The sequence below is a fragment of the Herpailurus yagouaroundi genome, unplaced genomic scaffold (genome assembly GCF_014898765.1).
Source record: "Herpailurus yagouaroundi ecotype Mexico unplaced genomic scaffold, PumYag 28, whole genome shotgun sequence".
Lineage (NCBI taxonomy): Eukaryota > Metazoa > Chordata > Mammalia > Carnivora > Felidae > Herpailurus > Herpailurus yagouaroundi.
Window position 1 is genome coordinate 73,553,717 of NW_024412376.1, and position 13,920 is coordinate 73,567,636.

Here is a 13,920-nt window from a genome sequence, read left to right on the forward strand (position 1 = left end):
CCCCTTGAGGCCCTTTCTCCTCCCTCTACCCAATTTAATTTCCATGGTCAATCATGATCATCACCACATGCATACACCTTTGACTCCCTTGTTTTTAACATGTGCATGTCAAAATCACAACTCTAGTTAAACCCAAACTTTACACAGCTGAATGATGCTGGGGGAAAAAATATCCCTGCCCCCGATTCCACTTTAAATTTCTGCCTCTGAAACTCAGTGATGCCATTAATGCTGCCAGGCAATCGCATTGTGATTCTCAGGTCCATCCACCTTTCACTCTGTCAGGGGCCGATTTCATACTTTGTCTCCTTTCCTCCTCTACCCTCATTCTCAGCAATCAGAAGAGGACTTTCACAGACTCCTGCTCACCTCTAACAGTGGCTGCAACCCATATTCTGCCCTCCCATTTGCTTTCAGAGATGAGTCACCCATTCTCTTATCTGGAAGCAATTACTCCATTCAAACAATAATTGCACCCTTCTCCTTACTCAAACTCAGTGCTGAATTTTTTTCTTCTCTGAGTTTTTGCTCTCCATTGGTTCATTCCTATCTATTTACAAACATGCCATTATTTCTCCCATCTTAGAAGAAAAATCTCTTGACTTCACTTTCATCAATAGCTATTGCCCTTTGCAGCACAATTCCTTGAAAGAATTGCTCCTACTTAAGCTTTCAATCTGTCTCTTCTCATTTTCTCTTAAATGCACTTCAATCAGACTTCTGCTCCATCACACCACTGAAACTGCCATTGTCAAAGTCACTGGTGAACTCCACCTTGCTACATCCAAAGACCAATTCTCATTCCTCTTCTTTTTAACCTACTAAAATATGTGATAGATAGCATGTGACACACACCTTCCCTTCTCCATTGCCTTCCAGGATACCACATGCTCTTGGTTTTCCTCCTACCTCACTGATCTCTCCTTCTCAGCCTTTTTGGCTGGTTCATCCTCCTCTCCTAGATCCCTTAATGTTGAAATGTGCAAAGCCTCAGTCTCTGGCCTTCTTCCTTTCTCCATCTAAATCCACTCCTTGGCTTGGGGCGCCTGGGTGGCTCAGGAGGTTAAACGTCCGACTCTTGGTTTTGGCTCAGGTCATGATCTCACAGCTGTGGGTGTGGAACCTGCTTAAGATTCTCTCTCTCCCTCTCTCTGGGTCCCATCCCTTCTTGCATGTTCTCTCTCTCTCAACAACCAATCAATCCACTCCTTGGTGATCTCATTCAGTTCATAGTTTTAAATATCATGTATTGGCTGACAATCACCAACTTTGTATCTCCAGTCCAAACTTCTGCCTTGAAATTTTCCGATGGATATTTTCAACTGTTCATTGGGTATCTGACTTGTATATCCAGTCAGCATCATATTCTCAACATGTCCACTTTGAACTCCAAATCTGCCTCAGCTAATGACTCAGCTAATGACCTGTCCAGGAAAGTGAAATGAAAGGCCAGCTCTTAGATGAGCTGTGCATTCAGAAGAGGCTGAATGGGAGCAGATAGGGGTATTTGAAGGGAAAACTTGCCCAGAGGGAACCCCCTGGTTCCCTCGTGTCACTTAGACTTTCACTTTGTGTCAAGCTTTTCCTTGACAACTGTGATTTGGGGAATAACTGTGTTGAGATACTGTGAGACTTCTAAGATCTATGTTACATAATAAGTAGTGCTTTTCTTTTCTTTCACTATAACTTACTTTTCCATACACGGTGGTTTCTGGCTTATGAGTGAGAGGTATTACTAGCCTACTGGGTGTTTTCCAGTATGTTCTATCAAGAAGTATTTAAGTCATGCAAAACTTTTTAAAAAATTTTTTTAACATTTATTTATTAAAAATTTTTTTAATGTTTTTATTTATTTTTGAGAGAGCAAGAGAGAGAAACAGAGCAGAGTGGAGGAGGGGTAGAGGGTAGAGGGGTCTTTTTGAATAGACAGTAGAGAGAGGGGGAGGCATAGAATCTGAAGCAGGTTCCAGCCTCTGAACTGTCAGCGCAGAGCTCAACATGGGGCTTGAACTCATGAACTGTGAGTTCATGACCTGAGCTGAAGTCGGATGCGTAACCAACTGAGCCACCCATATGTGCCCATAACATTTATTTATTTTTGAGAGAGAGAGAGTGACAGAGTATGAGCAGGGGGGTGGCAGAGAGAGAGGGAGACACAGAATACTAAGCAACTCTAGGCTCTGAGCCGTCAGCACAGAGCCCAGTGCAGGGCTTGTACCCACGAACCACGAGATCATGACCTGTGATGAAGTCGGACGCTTAACTGACTGAGCCACCCAGGCGCCCTGAGTCATGAAAATCTTGAAGATTGTACCATAGTGATTTCTGATGTATTTTTATTTTTTATTTTTTATTTTTTTTAATTTTTTTTTCAACGTTTATTTATTTTTGGGACAGAGAGAGACAGAGCATGAATGGGGGAGGCAGAGAGAGAGGGAGACACAGAATCGGAAATAGGCTCCAGGCTCCGAGCCATCAGCCCAGAGCCTGACGCGGGGCTCGAACTCACGGACCGCGAGATCGTGACCTGGCTGAAGTCGGACGCTTAACCGACTGCGCCACCCAGGCGCCCCCTGATGTATTACCGACTGCGCCACCCAGGCGCCCCCTGATGTATTTTTAAATAATTTAAATTTTTGAAACATTTTATTTTATAATGAGAGCAAAATGGTGATTTTATTTAAAATTTTGGAGAAAAAATACAGCAAAAAAGAAAATAAGAATTACCTATGGTCCCACTAAGAAATAAGCACTATAAACCTTTTGATATCATTGTTTCTGTGTACAGTTATAATGTTTATATATATATATGTATATACATATATATATTTCTATATGTACATATATATTTGTAATGAAGCTTTTGAAAGTGTAAGTTTCAAAATTTAACTAAGTATTCTTGGACTATAATTGAGCAGTCTGAATTTTGTCTCTCAACTGAGGTGCCTAGGTGTAGTCAGAAGTAGTTTAACAAAACACTGTGATACATATATATATTTTAGTGGCACTTCCTTTCCCTCATGACTTATGGTTAACTTAGGGATGCTTTCTGCATTTATTGTCTTCTGTTTTTCTTTCAGCCTTGCTTTGGAACTAGACATTCTCACCACTCTGCCTGCCCCTCCACATCCCAGCTAACACAAATGACAAATCCCAGTAGCCAACCCTCATCAGTGAGTGTTAATCTTTATCAAAACTTCTCCTAGGATGGGGCACCTGGGTGGCTCAGTCAGTTGAGGGTCAAGCTCTTGATTTTGGTTCAAGTCATGAGCTCACAGTTCATGGGATCAAGCCCCGCATTAGACTCTGCACTGACAGTGAGGAACCTGCTTGGGATCCTCTGTCTCTCTCCACCTCCCCCCTCAAAAAAGATAAACTTAAAAAAAAATAAAGTACTTTCCAACTCTATAATCCTGTAGTACTATTCTACCTTCTCAAAATTCGGCAGCAAATAACTGAAGATAGTGCCCACCTGGTGTGCTACCATAGGATCTACATAGACTCCACAGGACTTAAAAACAGCTAGCATTTGTTTTTTTCAAATATTGTTTTAAGGGCCCTAATGTACTAATACATTTTATTCTCATAAAAACTGTAAGAGATAATTAACATAATTCTCTTTATGTTAGGGTGGAGAAAATTGAGGCCCATAGTGACTAGGGAACTTGGTCATGGTCACACAGCAAAGGGACAAAGCTGACTCTAACAGAGGCAGTCAACTGACCAGATCAAAAGCATCCTGTGCCATAGAATAGCACTTAGACTTGATAAAAGCCTATAAGAAATTTTTTTTCTTTTTGAATAGACAGTAAAATCTTTTTTAAAAAATAACCTAATAGCACAAAAGCAAAAACTTGGCCATGCTATGGACAAGCTGCTTTAAAATGTGAACCTGTTCTTTCTCTCTCTCCCTCTCTCTCTGCCCTTTCTCTGCTCTATCTCAAAATAAATAAATAAATAAATAAACATTTTTTTCTTAAAGGGGGTACCTGGGTGGCTCAGTTGGTTAAGTGTCTGACTCTTGGTTTCGTCACAGGTCATGATCTGAAGGTTCATGGGTTGGAGACCTGTGTCAGGCTCTGTGCTGACAGGTGCAGAACCTGCTTGGGGTTCCCTCTCTTTCCCTCTCTTTCTGCCCCTTCTTTGCTCTGTCTCTTATAATAAATAAACATTTAAAAATATGAGCCTTTTAATACAGACTATATGGTATTCCTTCTGGGAATCTTTAAATATATTTAGATGGAGCAAAGATTCAAGATTTTTAAAAAACAATACCAAGTCAGAAGGACCATTTGCCAGGGTCCAAGACCTCTCAAATGTCACAACCTTCTACAGTCTCTAGTTGAGAAGATATCCTTATATATGTGTGAATAAGTAGATGTAATTATTCAAATGTTGAATTGATGGATTTTTTTTTATTAAATTCTGGGGAAAAATTATGCCCTTTGTGAGCTAGGGAGCTTTAAGTAGTGGTAAATCTCACTTAAAAGAAATAGGACAGAAAAGTAGGGACTCGTGAAATTTTATTTATTTAGGAAATCCATATTGGATACTTACAATGTCTCATGCATTGGGTTAGGTACTGGGAATTCAGAGATAGAAGATACAGTCTTAGTTTTCAAAAGTGGTTATTGCAAAAAAGTTCTGGGAAAGAAGAATACTCTGGGTTCTAGGAAATGTCTAGTCCAACAGGACAACGTGGCCACCTGCTTTGGTAGAGAGCAGTAAAGTCAGTCAAGTCTTCCCAGAGGAATATGCTTGAGGTGCACCTTTCAGAAAGTAAGCCACCAAAGAAAGGAATGGTCTTTCAGGCAGAGCAAGCAGTAGTTGGGATAAAGCATGGAGGAGCATATTGGGAATGAATGGGTACCGAGGTATCACTGGAACTTAGATTCATCTAGGGTATTGGTTGGTAAGGGCTGAAAGATGGGGCTGGAGAACGATGCAGATCACGGATCATTAGGGCTATTAAAATGCATGCTAGGAAAATGGGAAGTCTCTGAACAACATGACCCAAAATAACTGTTAAAATGTTGCCTGCAGGCAGACTAGAGGCTGAGGAGATGAGGATATGGTGTGAGATGTTGAGGGCTTGAACCAAGAGTAGACATACAGGTAGTTTCCAAAGATATTGAAGAAACGGAATCAATGTCACTTCAAAACTGATTAGATGCTGTTGATAAATAAGGGGTCTAGGAGAGCCCCAAGTGTTTCGCTTGAGCAAGTCCATGGCTTTTAGTGCCAGATATCAATATAAAAAATACTGATGGAGGTGAGAAATGATGAGTCCAGGGTTGAAAATTTTAGATGTGAGATGCCTGTGGAATGCAGAATAAAGATATTTAGTAGCAGATTTACACTTGGATGTCAGAGTCCAGAACTCTGGAAGAGGAACCACAGGGCCTTCGGTATATGAGTGTAAACCGTTATAAACGTGGCAATGGGCATCACCCAATGTGAAAATACAGCAGGAGCGAGAGGAGGCAGAGAGCAGAGAACAGGAATATAAAAGGGGAGTGCAGCCAGAGAACTAGAAGAGTCAGAAATGCATGGTGGTATGGAAACCAAAAAAGAAAATTTGGAGAAGTCAATAGTGTCAAAATTGCAAAGAAACGCAGAGAGAAAGATGAAGTCTTGAAAGCATCCTTTGGATTTGAATAAAGTAATAAGAGGTCATTTTATTAAGTGGAAATATATTCAAAGAATATGCCCCCAAGAAACCCGCTAGGAGATCTACAAAGATGAAGTGCTTTGCCTCATCTGCATTAAGAGGTTGGAGCCTGCAGCCCAGAATTAACGGGATAAGGGTGTTTCTGCCTGCTTCTCAGCTGCCTGGCAAGCTGTGCCTTAAGAAGCTCTTCCTAGTTCCTGATGTCTGCCTACCAGTCTCTCTTGCCCACTGGAGAGGAGGGGAGGTACAGGGTGGGAGGGAATCTGGGCTCAAAAGGCTTCAAATATTTCTTATTAAATAACCTGCAACATTAGGAAATGAGCATCAGACCTGACCGATTAATATCTCACAATGGATGCTATTCACTTACATGTTACTATCCCTCACAATAACTTGGGCATGATTTAGGGAAGCACATTTCTGGGTAGGAATATAGTTATCTTGGAGAATGATACCTGCAGCATCCAGACTTTAATCAGAGATTAAGTTATTATGAAGACGTCGTCAAGCAAAAGGACATGTGATGAGGATCTAAGCACTTTTCTTACAGAAAAGAAAAACAATTATGAATGGATGAGGCTTTTGTTGAAAATTGTGCATATTTTTTAGTGCTTGTAATGCACTAATGGGGAATGCATCACAGTAACTATATATTCTAGGGTTAAGATTCTAAGCAAAGCTTCCTGAGCAAGCTGATGACACAATATACTTTGAGGTACAATAGGAGTATATGCAATAATATGGAAAAAATAGATGTAATTACAGTAGGTACAGATATAAATTTATGAATCCAGGTTATAGGAATCCAAAAGAATGAGAAACAAATCAAGAAACTAACAGCATACATATCATGTGAAGTTCCCATTCCTCTTTCCTGCCTTTTTTCCTCTCTTCAAAATAAAAGAATAAGTTGACTTCAGTAAAAGCCATGGCTGACATTGAAGGCAACCAATGTAAGAAAAATCAACTAGTAGTAAGTATTTCAACTGGTATTTCCCCCTCTGTTCTTGGATTCTGTCATGCCCGTTCACTCTAGCACTGAGACTCAATCCTCCCTTTTTTCAAATAGCAAGTTATTTGTATGTCAAACAAAGAAAAGGTAAGATTTATCTCCCAAAGACTGAACAATTATATTTACTATACAGCAGCGTAGTTTATTTAACATATTTAACATATGGATTTGACAGAGTTTTGTCAAAAAGCCCCATGCATCGGGCTCTGTGCTGACGGCATGGAGCCTGCTTGTGATTCTGTCTTCCTCTCCCTCTCTCTGCCTCTCTCCCTGCTCTCTCTCTCTCTGTCTCTCTCTGAAATAAATACACTTAAAAAAAAGTAATATAAGTATGTCATATAATAATATAAAAAGCCAATCTAAAAATATATTATATATACAAAAGTAGAGAAAGGAAAAGGAATAATTAATCTACCACTGTAAGACAATAGCCACTTTCAGAATATTTGTGAATTTATATCTATATCATTTTATGTACGTATTACATAATTGTAAGTACGATTGTTAATCAGCCTTGAATCCATTTTTCACTCAGCATTTTCTGTGCTGGTACTATTCTTCATCTTGTTTTACAGATATACGGTAGTCCCCCCCGCCCACCATCCTTGTGGGAAACATTCCAAGACCATGAATGCCTGAAACCATATTGAACCCCATATATATCACCTTTTTTCCCATGCATACATACATAAAGTTTAATTTATAAATTAGGCACAGGAAGAGATTAACAACAACAATGATAAAATAAAAGTTATAATACACTGTAAAAAAACATATGTGAATGTGGTCTCTCTCTCTGAAAATATCTTATTGTAGAAGCATATTGTGAAGGTATTTCAGGTTCAGTTCCAGACCGCTGCAATAGAGCAAATATTGCAATAAAGCGAGTCAAATGAACTTTTTGGTTTCCCAGTGCATATAGAAGTTATGTTTATACTATACTTTAGTCTACTAAGTGTGCAATAGCATTATGCCTAAAAACATGTACACACCAAAATGAAAAAAATACTTTATTGCTAGAAAATGCTAAACATCATCTGAGCTTTCGCTAAGTTGTAATCACTAACCACAGATCACCATGACAAAATCACAATAATGACAAGGTTTGAAACTTTCAAGAGAATTACCAAAACATGACAGACAAAATTGTGAACAAATGCTGTTGGAAAAACAGCGCTGACAGACTTGCTTGAAGCAGGGTTGCCACAAACCTTCAGTTTGTAAAAAACTCAGTATCTGAAAAGCGCAATAAACCAAAGCATAATAAAATGAGATATGCCTATATACTACTCACTGTTCTTCTTGTGATGATGTGAGACAATAAAACGTCTATGTGATGAGATGAAGTGAGGTGAATGACTCAGGCGTGTGAGGAAGCGTCATAAAGAAGATCATCTGCTTCTGGCAGTGGTTGACTGGAAGTAACTAAAACTGTGGAAAGCAAAACCATGGATAAGGGAGGGACTGTTATACCATAACTTGTTTAATCTTTCCCTTTTTTTAGAATGCTTGTAATTCCTTGTATCATAAATACCTTTATGATAAACATCTTGTGTGGATTTTCTCCATATTTAGAATTACATCCTCCCTAGAATGGATTCCCTGAAAGAAACGAACAATATGACCATTTTTAATGGCCATTGACACACTACATGATACACTGATGGTCCTTGACCTAGATGATGTTTATGTCCCCTCCCCCTCTCTCACCCTTTAGTGCACAGCACCCCTCTAAGATATCAGTGTCTTGGTGAAACAGGCACAACAGAAGTATAATGCTGACTCTGGGATGATTCATCCTCTCTATGATTCTGATTTCAGAAAATATGGGCTAATTTCTGCATCCCTTCAATGTTATGACAATTCATGAGGACTGTAGGTCTGATAAAAGTTTGATAAGGCATTTTTTATCCAATATTTTGTACATCTATAATTAAGAAATTTTAACAGATTGTATTACTAATTGAGCAGTGTAACCAAGGACCAGTGAGGCTCACATTTCTGCAGCGGTTCAGAAAATATTCACTTAGCAAACACATTAGTTCAATATTTCCAAAACTTTAGCCATTTACATGCCACCTTCACAATTGTTACCTTGTTTACTCATTTCCTTAAAATCAGTAGTGAACAGTTTACTTTCATTTTACTTAACATCTTCCTGAGCAATAATATCTATGAAGTCATAAATTTTATGAGCTAGTTATATTTTTAATTCACATTAAAATAAGCATCTAACTCAAATTTTCAAAGACACATGCTACCTAAAATCAGTAGTTTGTACACCATACTTTGAGAAAATTGTATTAACATATAACTGATGTTAAAGCTATGATCATCTCTTTCCTTTCTTTAGACATAGAAGAATAATAGCCCCAGACAATATTCTTATTTTTAAATTTGTCTATCTCACAGAACTCTATAAACAGAGCAAATCACAACATCCTGCAAAAAGATGTCACTGTCAATAACAAGAAACAAAGACTTCTCCATATAGAGAGGCAACAAATAAAAATAACAAAAATATAGAATGAATTTACACCAAAGGTATGAATGCACATTCCTATTAAAGTTCTTCAAACCATAGATGCTTAACATTTCAGGAAAACAGGGGAGGCTGGGTGGTTCAGTCTGTTAAGCGGCCTACTTCGGCTCAGGTCATGATCTCGCGGTTCATGAGTTCGAGTCTCGCATCAGGCTCTGTGATGTCAGTTCAGAGCCTACTTTAGATCGTCTGTCCCCCTCTCTGTACCTCCCCCATGTGTGCACACACATGCTCTCTCACTCTCTCTCTCAAAAATAAATAAACATTTAAAAAAAATTCAGGAAAGCATTTCCAAAGAGCATTTTATGCTAAAAAGCCATCATCATCTGAAATAGATTAAGGGACAGTAACAGTAGTATGTGTATTGTGTTCAGGGAAAGGGGTTACTGAAATTCTTTTGCAATGGGAGGAACCATGGAGTTTCAGAAATATTTTGAAATGAATACATTTATTCTTAAGGAAAATTCTGGGTTCTAAACTCAAACTTAGATCACATAGGACCTAAGGGGAGACTGTTACAGCTTAGTATGTCAAATGTGCTCATTACAAGTATTATTTTATGTGAGATTTTATAACATTCATCATGATTTACATATGGCTTTAAAAAATATATATATAAATATATGTAAACTTTAAAAATACACATAGATATTATATATACACATATATGTATATATATTTTATATTATATGTGTGTATATATAAATTTGTGTATATATGAAAATGTGTATATATAAATATATAAGTATAAATGTATATATATGCATATATACATTATATATTATATTATATAATATATAATATAATATTAATATAATATATAATATTATATAAAATGTATATATTATATAATATATATGTATATATGTGTATATATTTTAAAGTTTAAAGTAATTATTGGCTCCTTATTTGACAGGAATCTGTTCACAGCCCCTTCCCTTGCCAAGTTTACAGACAAAACTCACTAGTATTTATACCTGGCACTCTTTGTTTTTCCAGATCATGGTACCTTGCATTCTCAGCAAATAGACCCCAACTACAAAACATATTCTTCTCTAGCCTGACCACAACTCACATCCCAGGTGAGCCCTGGACAGAGAAACCTGTCACCTCCTGCTCTAACATGCCAACAATACATTCTGTCCTGCTTGATGTTCTACTCTGTGCAAGTCTTTGCCACCTGCATCACCGGTCACCCTAACATCACTCATGCCCATGGAGGATACTATAAAATTCTGGTGTCTTGTTGGAAAAGAACTTGGAGAATTGATTCAGCTCAGATTCAAAAGATATTTATAAAGTGGAGAGTAAATTATTGCCAGCATAATTTTAAGTATTTTATTTCTTTTGAGGTTGTAGGTTGACAGCGTTCAGAAGGAGGAGGTGGAAAAAGAGAAGTAAATTATTTTAGTCAGTTGGTATAAAGGCTTGACTTAGCATTTGTTCAGGTCTGGTATGTCTCTTAGGTGGTAAATTAATCTATACACACCCCTATCCAAAACTGTGCTCAATGTACAGACTTGTAATCTGCTGACTTGTAATCTGCTGACGCACCATCTAGACAGGGGCGCATGGCTCTGTGGTGTGATCATACTAATGCACCATGTCGTTCAATTGTATTTGAGGTCACGGAGGAAAGAGGAAAAACAAAAGAATGTGGAGACTATGCTGAAGCATCATGTATAGGCTTGAACAGCAACAGTGATTATGTGTAAGGAATTTAAAATGTTCTTAACAAGGAGGTATCAGCCAACCAAAAGCAGATATTGTTTCTCATAAGAGTACTAGCTACACTTACTAAAAAGAAAAGAAAAGGCAGAGGGAGATAGCAAATATTAGCGATGTCAGTATGTTGTGACATAAATACCCTCCTTTCTGACCCTGCCTCTGTAACTCTCACCCACCTGGAAGTCTCAAACTTCTTTTTTTTTTTTTTTTATGTTTATTTATTTATTTGAGAGAGAGAGAGAGAGCACACCTGCACATGAGTGTGAAAGTGGGGGAAGGGAAGAGACAGAGGAAGATAGAATCCCAAACAGGCTCCACACCGTCAGCACAGAGCCCAGTTTGCAGCCTGAACCCACAAACCTGTGAGATCATAACCTGAGCCCAAGTCAGATGCGTAACCACCTGAGCCACACAGGTGCCCCAGTCCCAAACTATTCTAAAGGTCGTAATTTGTGGCTTTCCGAAGTAGTTTATAGCCCTAATTTTATTTTTTTTTAATTTTTTTTCAACGTTTTTTTATTTATTTTTGGGACAGAGAGAGACAGAGCATGAACGGGGGAGGGGCAGAGAGAGAGGGAGACACAGAATCGGAAACAGGCTCCAGGCTCTGAGCCATCAGCCCAGAGCCCGACGCGGGGCTCGAACTCACGGACCGCGAGATCGCGACCTGGCTGAAGTCAGACGCTTTACCGACTGCGCCACCCAGGCGCCCCCTATAGCCCTAATTTTAAATAATAAAAATTGTTAATGAAAGGACTCTTTTGAATAAAATACGAAGGAATTTAATTTTTTAAAAATTATTTTTTAATATTTATTTATTTTTGAGAGAGAGAGAGAGAGAGTATGGGGTAGGGTCAGAGAGAGAGACAGAGGATCCGAAGCGGGGCTTAAACCCATGGACCATAAGATCATGACCTGAGCCAAGATCAAGAGTTGACCGCTTAACTGACTGATTCACTCAAGTGCCCCAGAATTTAATTTTTCTAGATGCTTTCTGTCTACATAATGCTTCACCACACCCGGAATTCCTGTCAGTTGTTCCCATATGAAAAGAGTAATTCTCCACTCTTATCTGTTTTCCTGGCAAAATCACTGAGGCCATCCTACAAGTGATGGTTTCTGTTATGACTAATGTACTCCAGGCAAAAGTCCTAGGGTCAATTTTTCACATAAGTAATCCCACTTCTTTAATGCTTTAATCAAACATCTCCATTCAGTGACAAAGCCGGATGTTCAGTAGCAAGCTGCCTGACATATGGACTTTGTTATTAAAACCTGCTAAAACAAAACAAAACAAAACAGGTTCCTTTTCTCCTTTCCCTTGTAATCTAAATTTACTGTTCCCTCCCCTTCCCAACCCTTATCCCCTTTGTGTAGCGCTTTTAGAATTGCAAATATTCTTAGAGCTCTCAAGTTATTTAAATGCAGACAATACCAGGAAGTAGAAACAAGATCAGAGTCTAAAATAATACCTCCTTATATATTATGCCATCTTTTGTACCCACATCTACTGTGTTTTGTCATTTAAAAGCTTATACTCACCTTTGTCTCGAAGATAAACACTTTTAAGGCCAGCAAATCTCTGAAAAAGGTTAATTTTAGCACAATTTCCCTGAAATACACTGTTTGTCATAAAGAGCCTTGGTTTCAGGAAGTAGAAATTTGAAGGAAAACAGTCTGTCACTGCCTCAGAATCTGATTGTGTAATTCACCTCTGGGACTTTCAGCAGTTTTGCACCAGAAGCCACACCCCTTTAGGAATTGCTTTGGTGAAAGGTATTCTGGGAGTTGTATTACTACAGGGAAGTTACTTCTTTTAAACAACGTGCAAGGAAACCTCTTATGTGGACCAAGTCAAAATAGAGAGTCAGTCCTCTGAAAGCCAAGGAAAGAGAATGTCACTAAGAAATAACATGACGTTTTTCATCTATTATAAACAGACAAACTCATGTTAGGGCTCCGTATTTCAAGGCGGGAGTAGTCAACAGTACTAAACGATGCAGAGAAATGATGAAAGATAAGATTAGAAAAGTGTCCACTGACTTGGCAAATAGGTCAAAGATAGCTTTAAAATTTTTTGAAATTGATTTTAAAAATTAACGAAGAAACACAAATGAAATGTAAAAATAAAATATTAAAGGAGAGGGAAGGTTTCTGGGTTTTGTTTTCTTTTTTACTAAAAATTACACCAGTGAGGAGTACTAGATGACACAGTTTAGATTCAACAAGGGCAAGATGAAGTTACCTGGTTTGGAGGTTATGTGACCGGTAGAAATAATGCACCTCCCGCAAAACTGGCCCTTCTTTTCCTGCTTACATAGTCTATAGCTCTCATATTGGGTTATTAGGATCAGGATTACTGGGGACTTTCATAATCCACAGGGATCCTCTAACAAAAAAACCTATATTATTGTTCTATTGTTGCATACAAAATTACCACAAATTTAGCAGTTTAAAAGAACAGCCATTAAATTATCTGTTCTATAGACCAAATGTAAAATATTTGTAAATGAAGATGCATTTTAAATGTATATAAATGGTGGGGTGCCTGGGCTTAGTTGATTGAGTGTCTGACTCTTGATTTTGGCTCAGATCACAATCCCAGGGTCATGGGATGGAGCCCTGTGTCAGGCTCTTTGTGGAGCCTGCTTAAGATTCTCTCTCTCTCTCTCTCTCTCTCTCTCTCTCCCTCTGCCCCTCTCCCGGCTCACACACTCACTCTCTTTCTTGAAATGAAATGAAATGAAATGAAATGGAATGGAATGGAATGGAATGGAATGGAATGAAATGAAATGAAATGAAATGAAATGAAATGAAATGAAATGAAATGAAATGAAATGAAATAAACAAATGTCTAGGGGCACCTGGGTCAGTTAAGTGCCTGACTTCGGCTCAGGTCATGATCTCACAGTCTGTGGGTTTAAGCCCCATGTTGGGCTCTGTGCTGACAGCTCAGAGCCTGGAGTC

At 38.4% G+C, this 13,920-nt stretch overlaps 1 protein-coding gene across 4 annotated transcripts in view; it reads right to left on the reverse strand.

The window, feature by feature from the left end:
* ALPK1 (alpha kinase 1) overlaps nucleotides 1-13,920 on the reverse strand; it is a 133,904-nt gene that overhangs the window by 117,163 nt on the left and 2,821 nt on the right. For 2 of the 4 annotated variants that reach the window (XM_040475837.1, XM_040475827.1), the window contains exon 2: nucleotides 7,978-8,114. The gene's annotated coding sequence lies outside the window, so the exon portion shown is untranslated. Of the gene's footprint in view, nucleotides 1-7,977; nucleotides 8,115-8,217; nucleotides 8,286-12,495; nucleotides 12,670-13,920 lie in introns of those variants that run through there. The other 2 variants (XM_040475817.1, XM_040475808.1) reach the window with 2 other exon arrangements.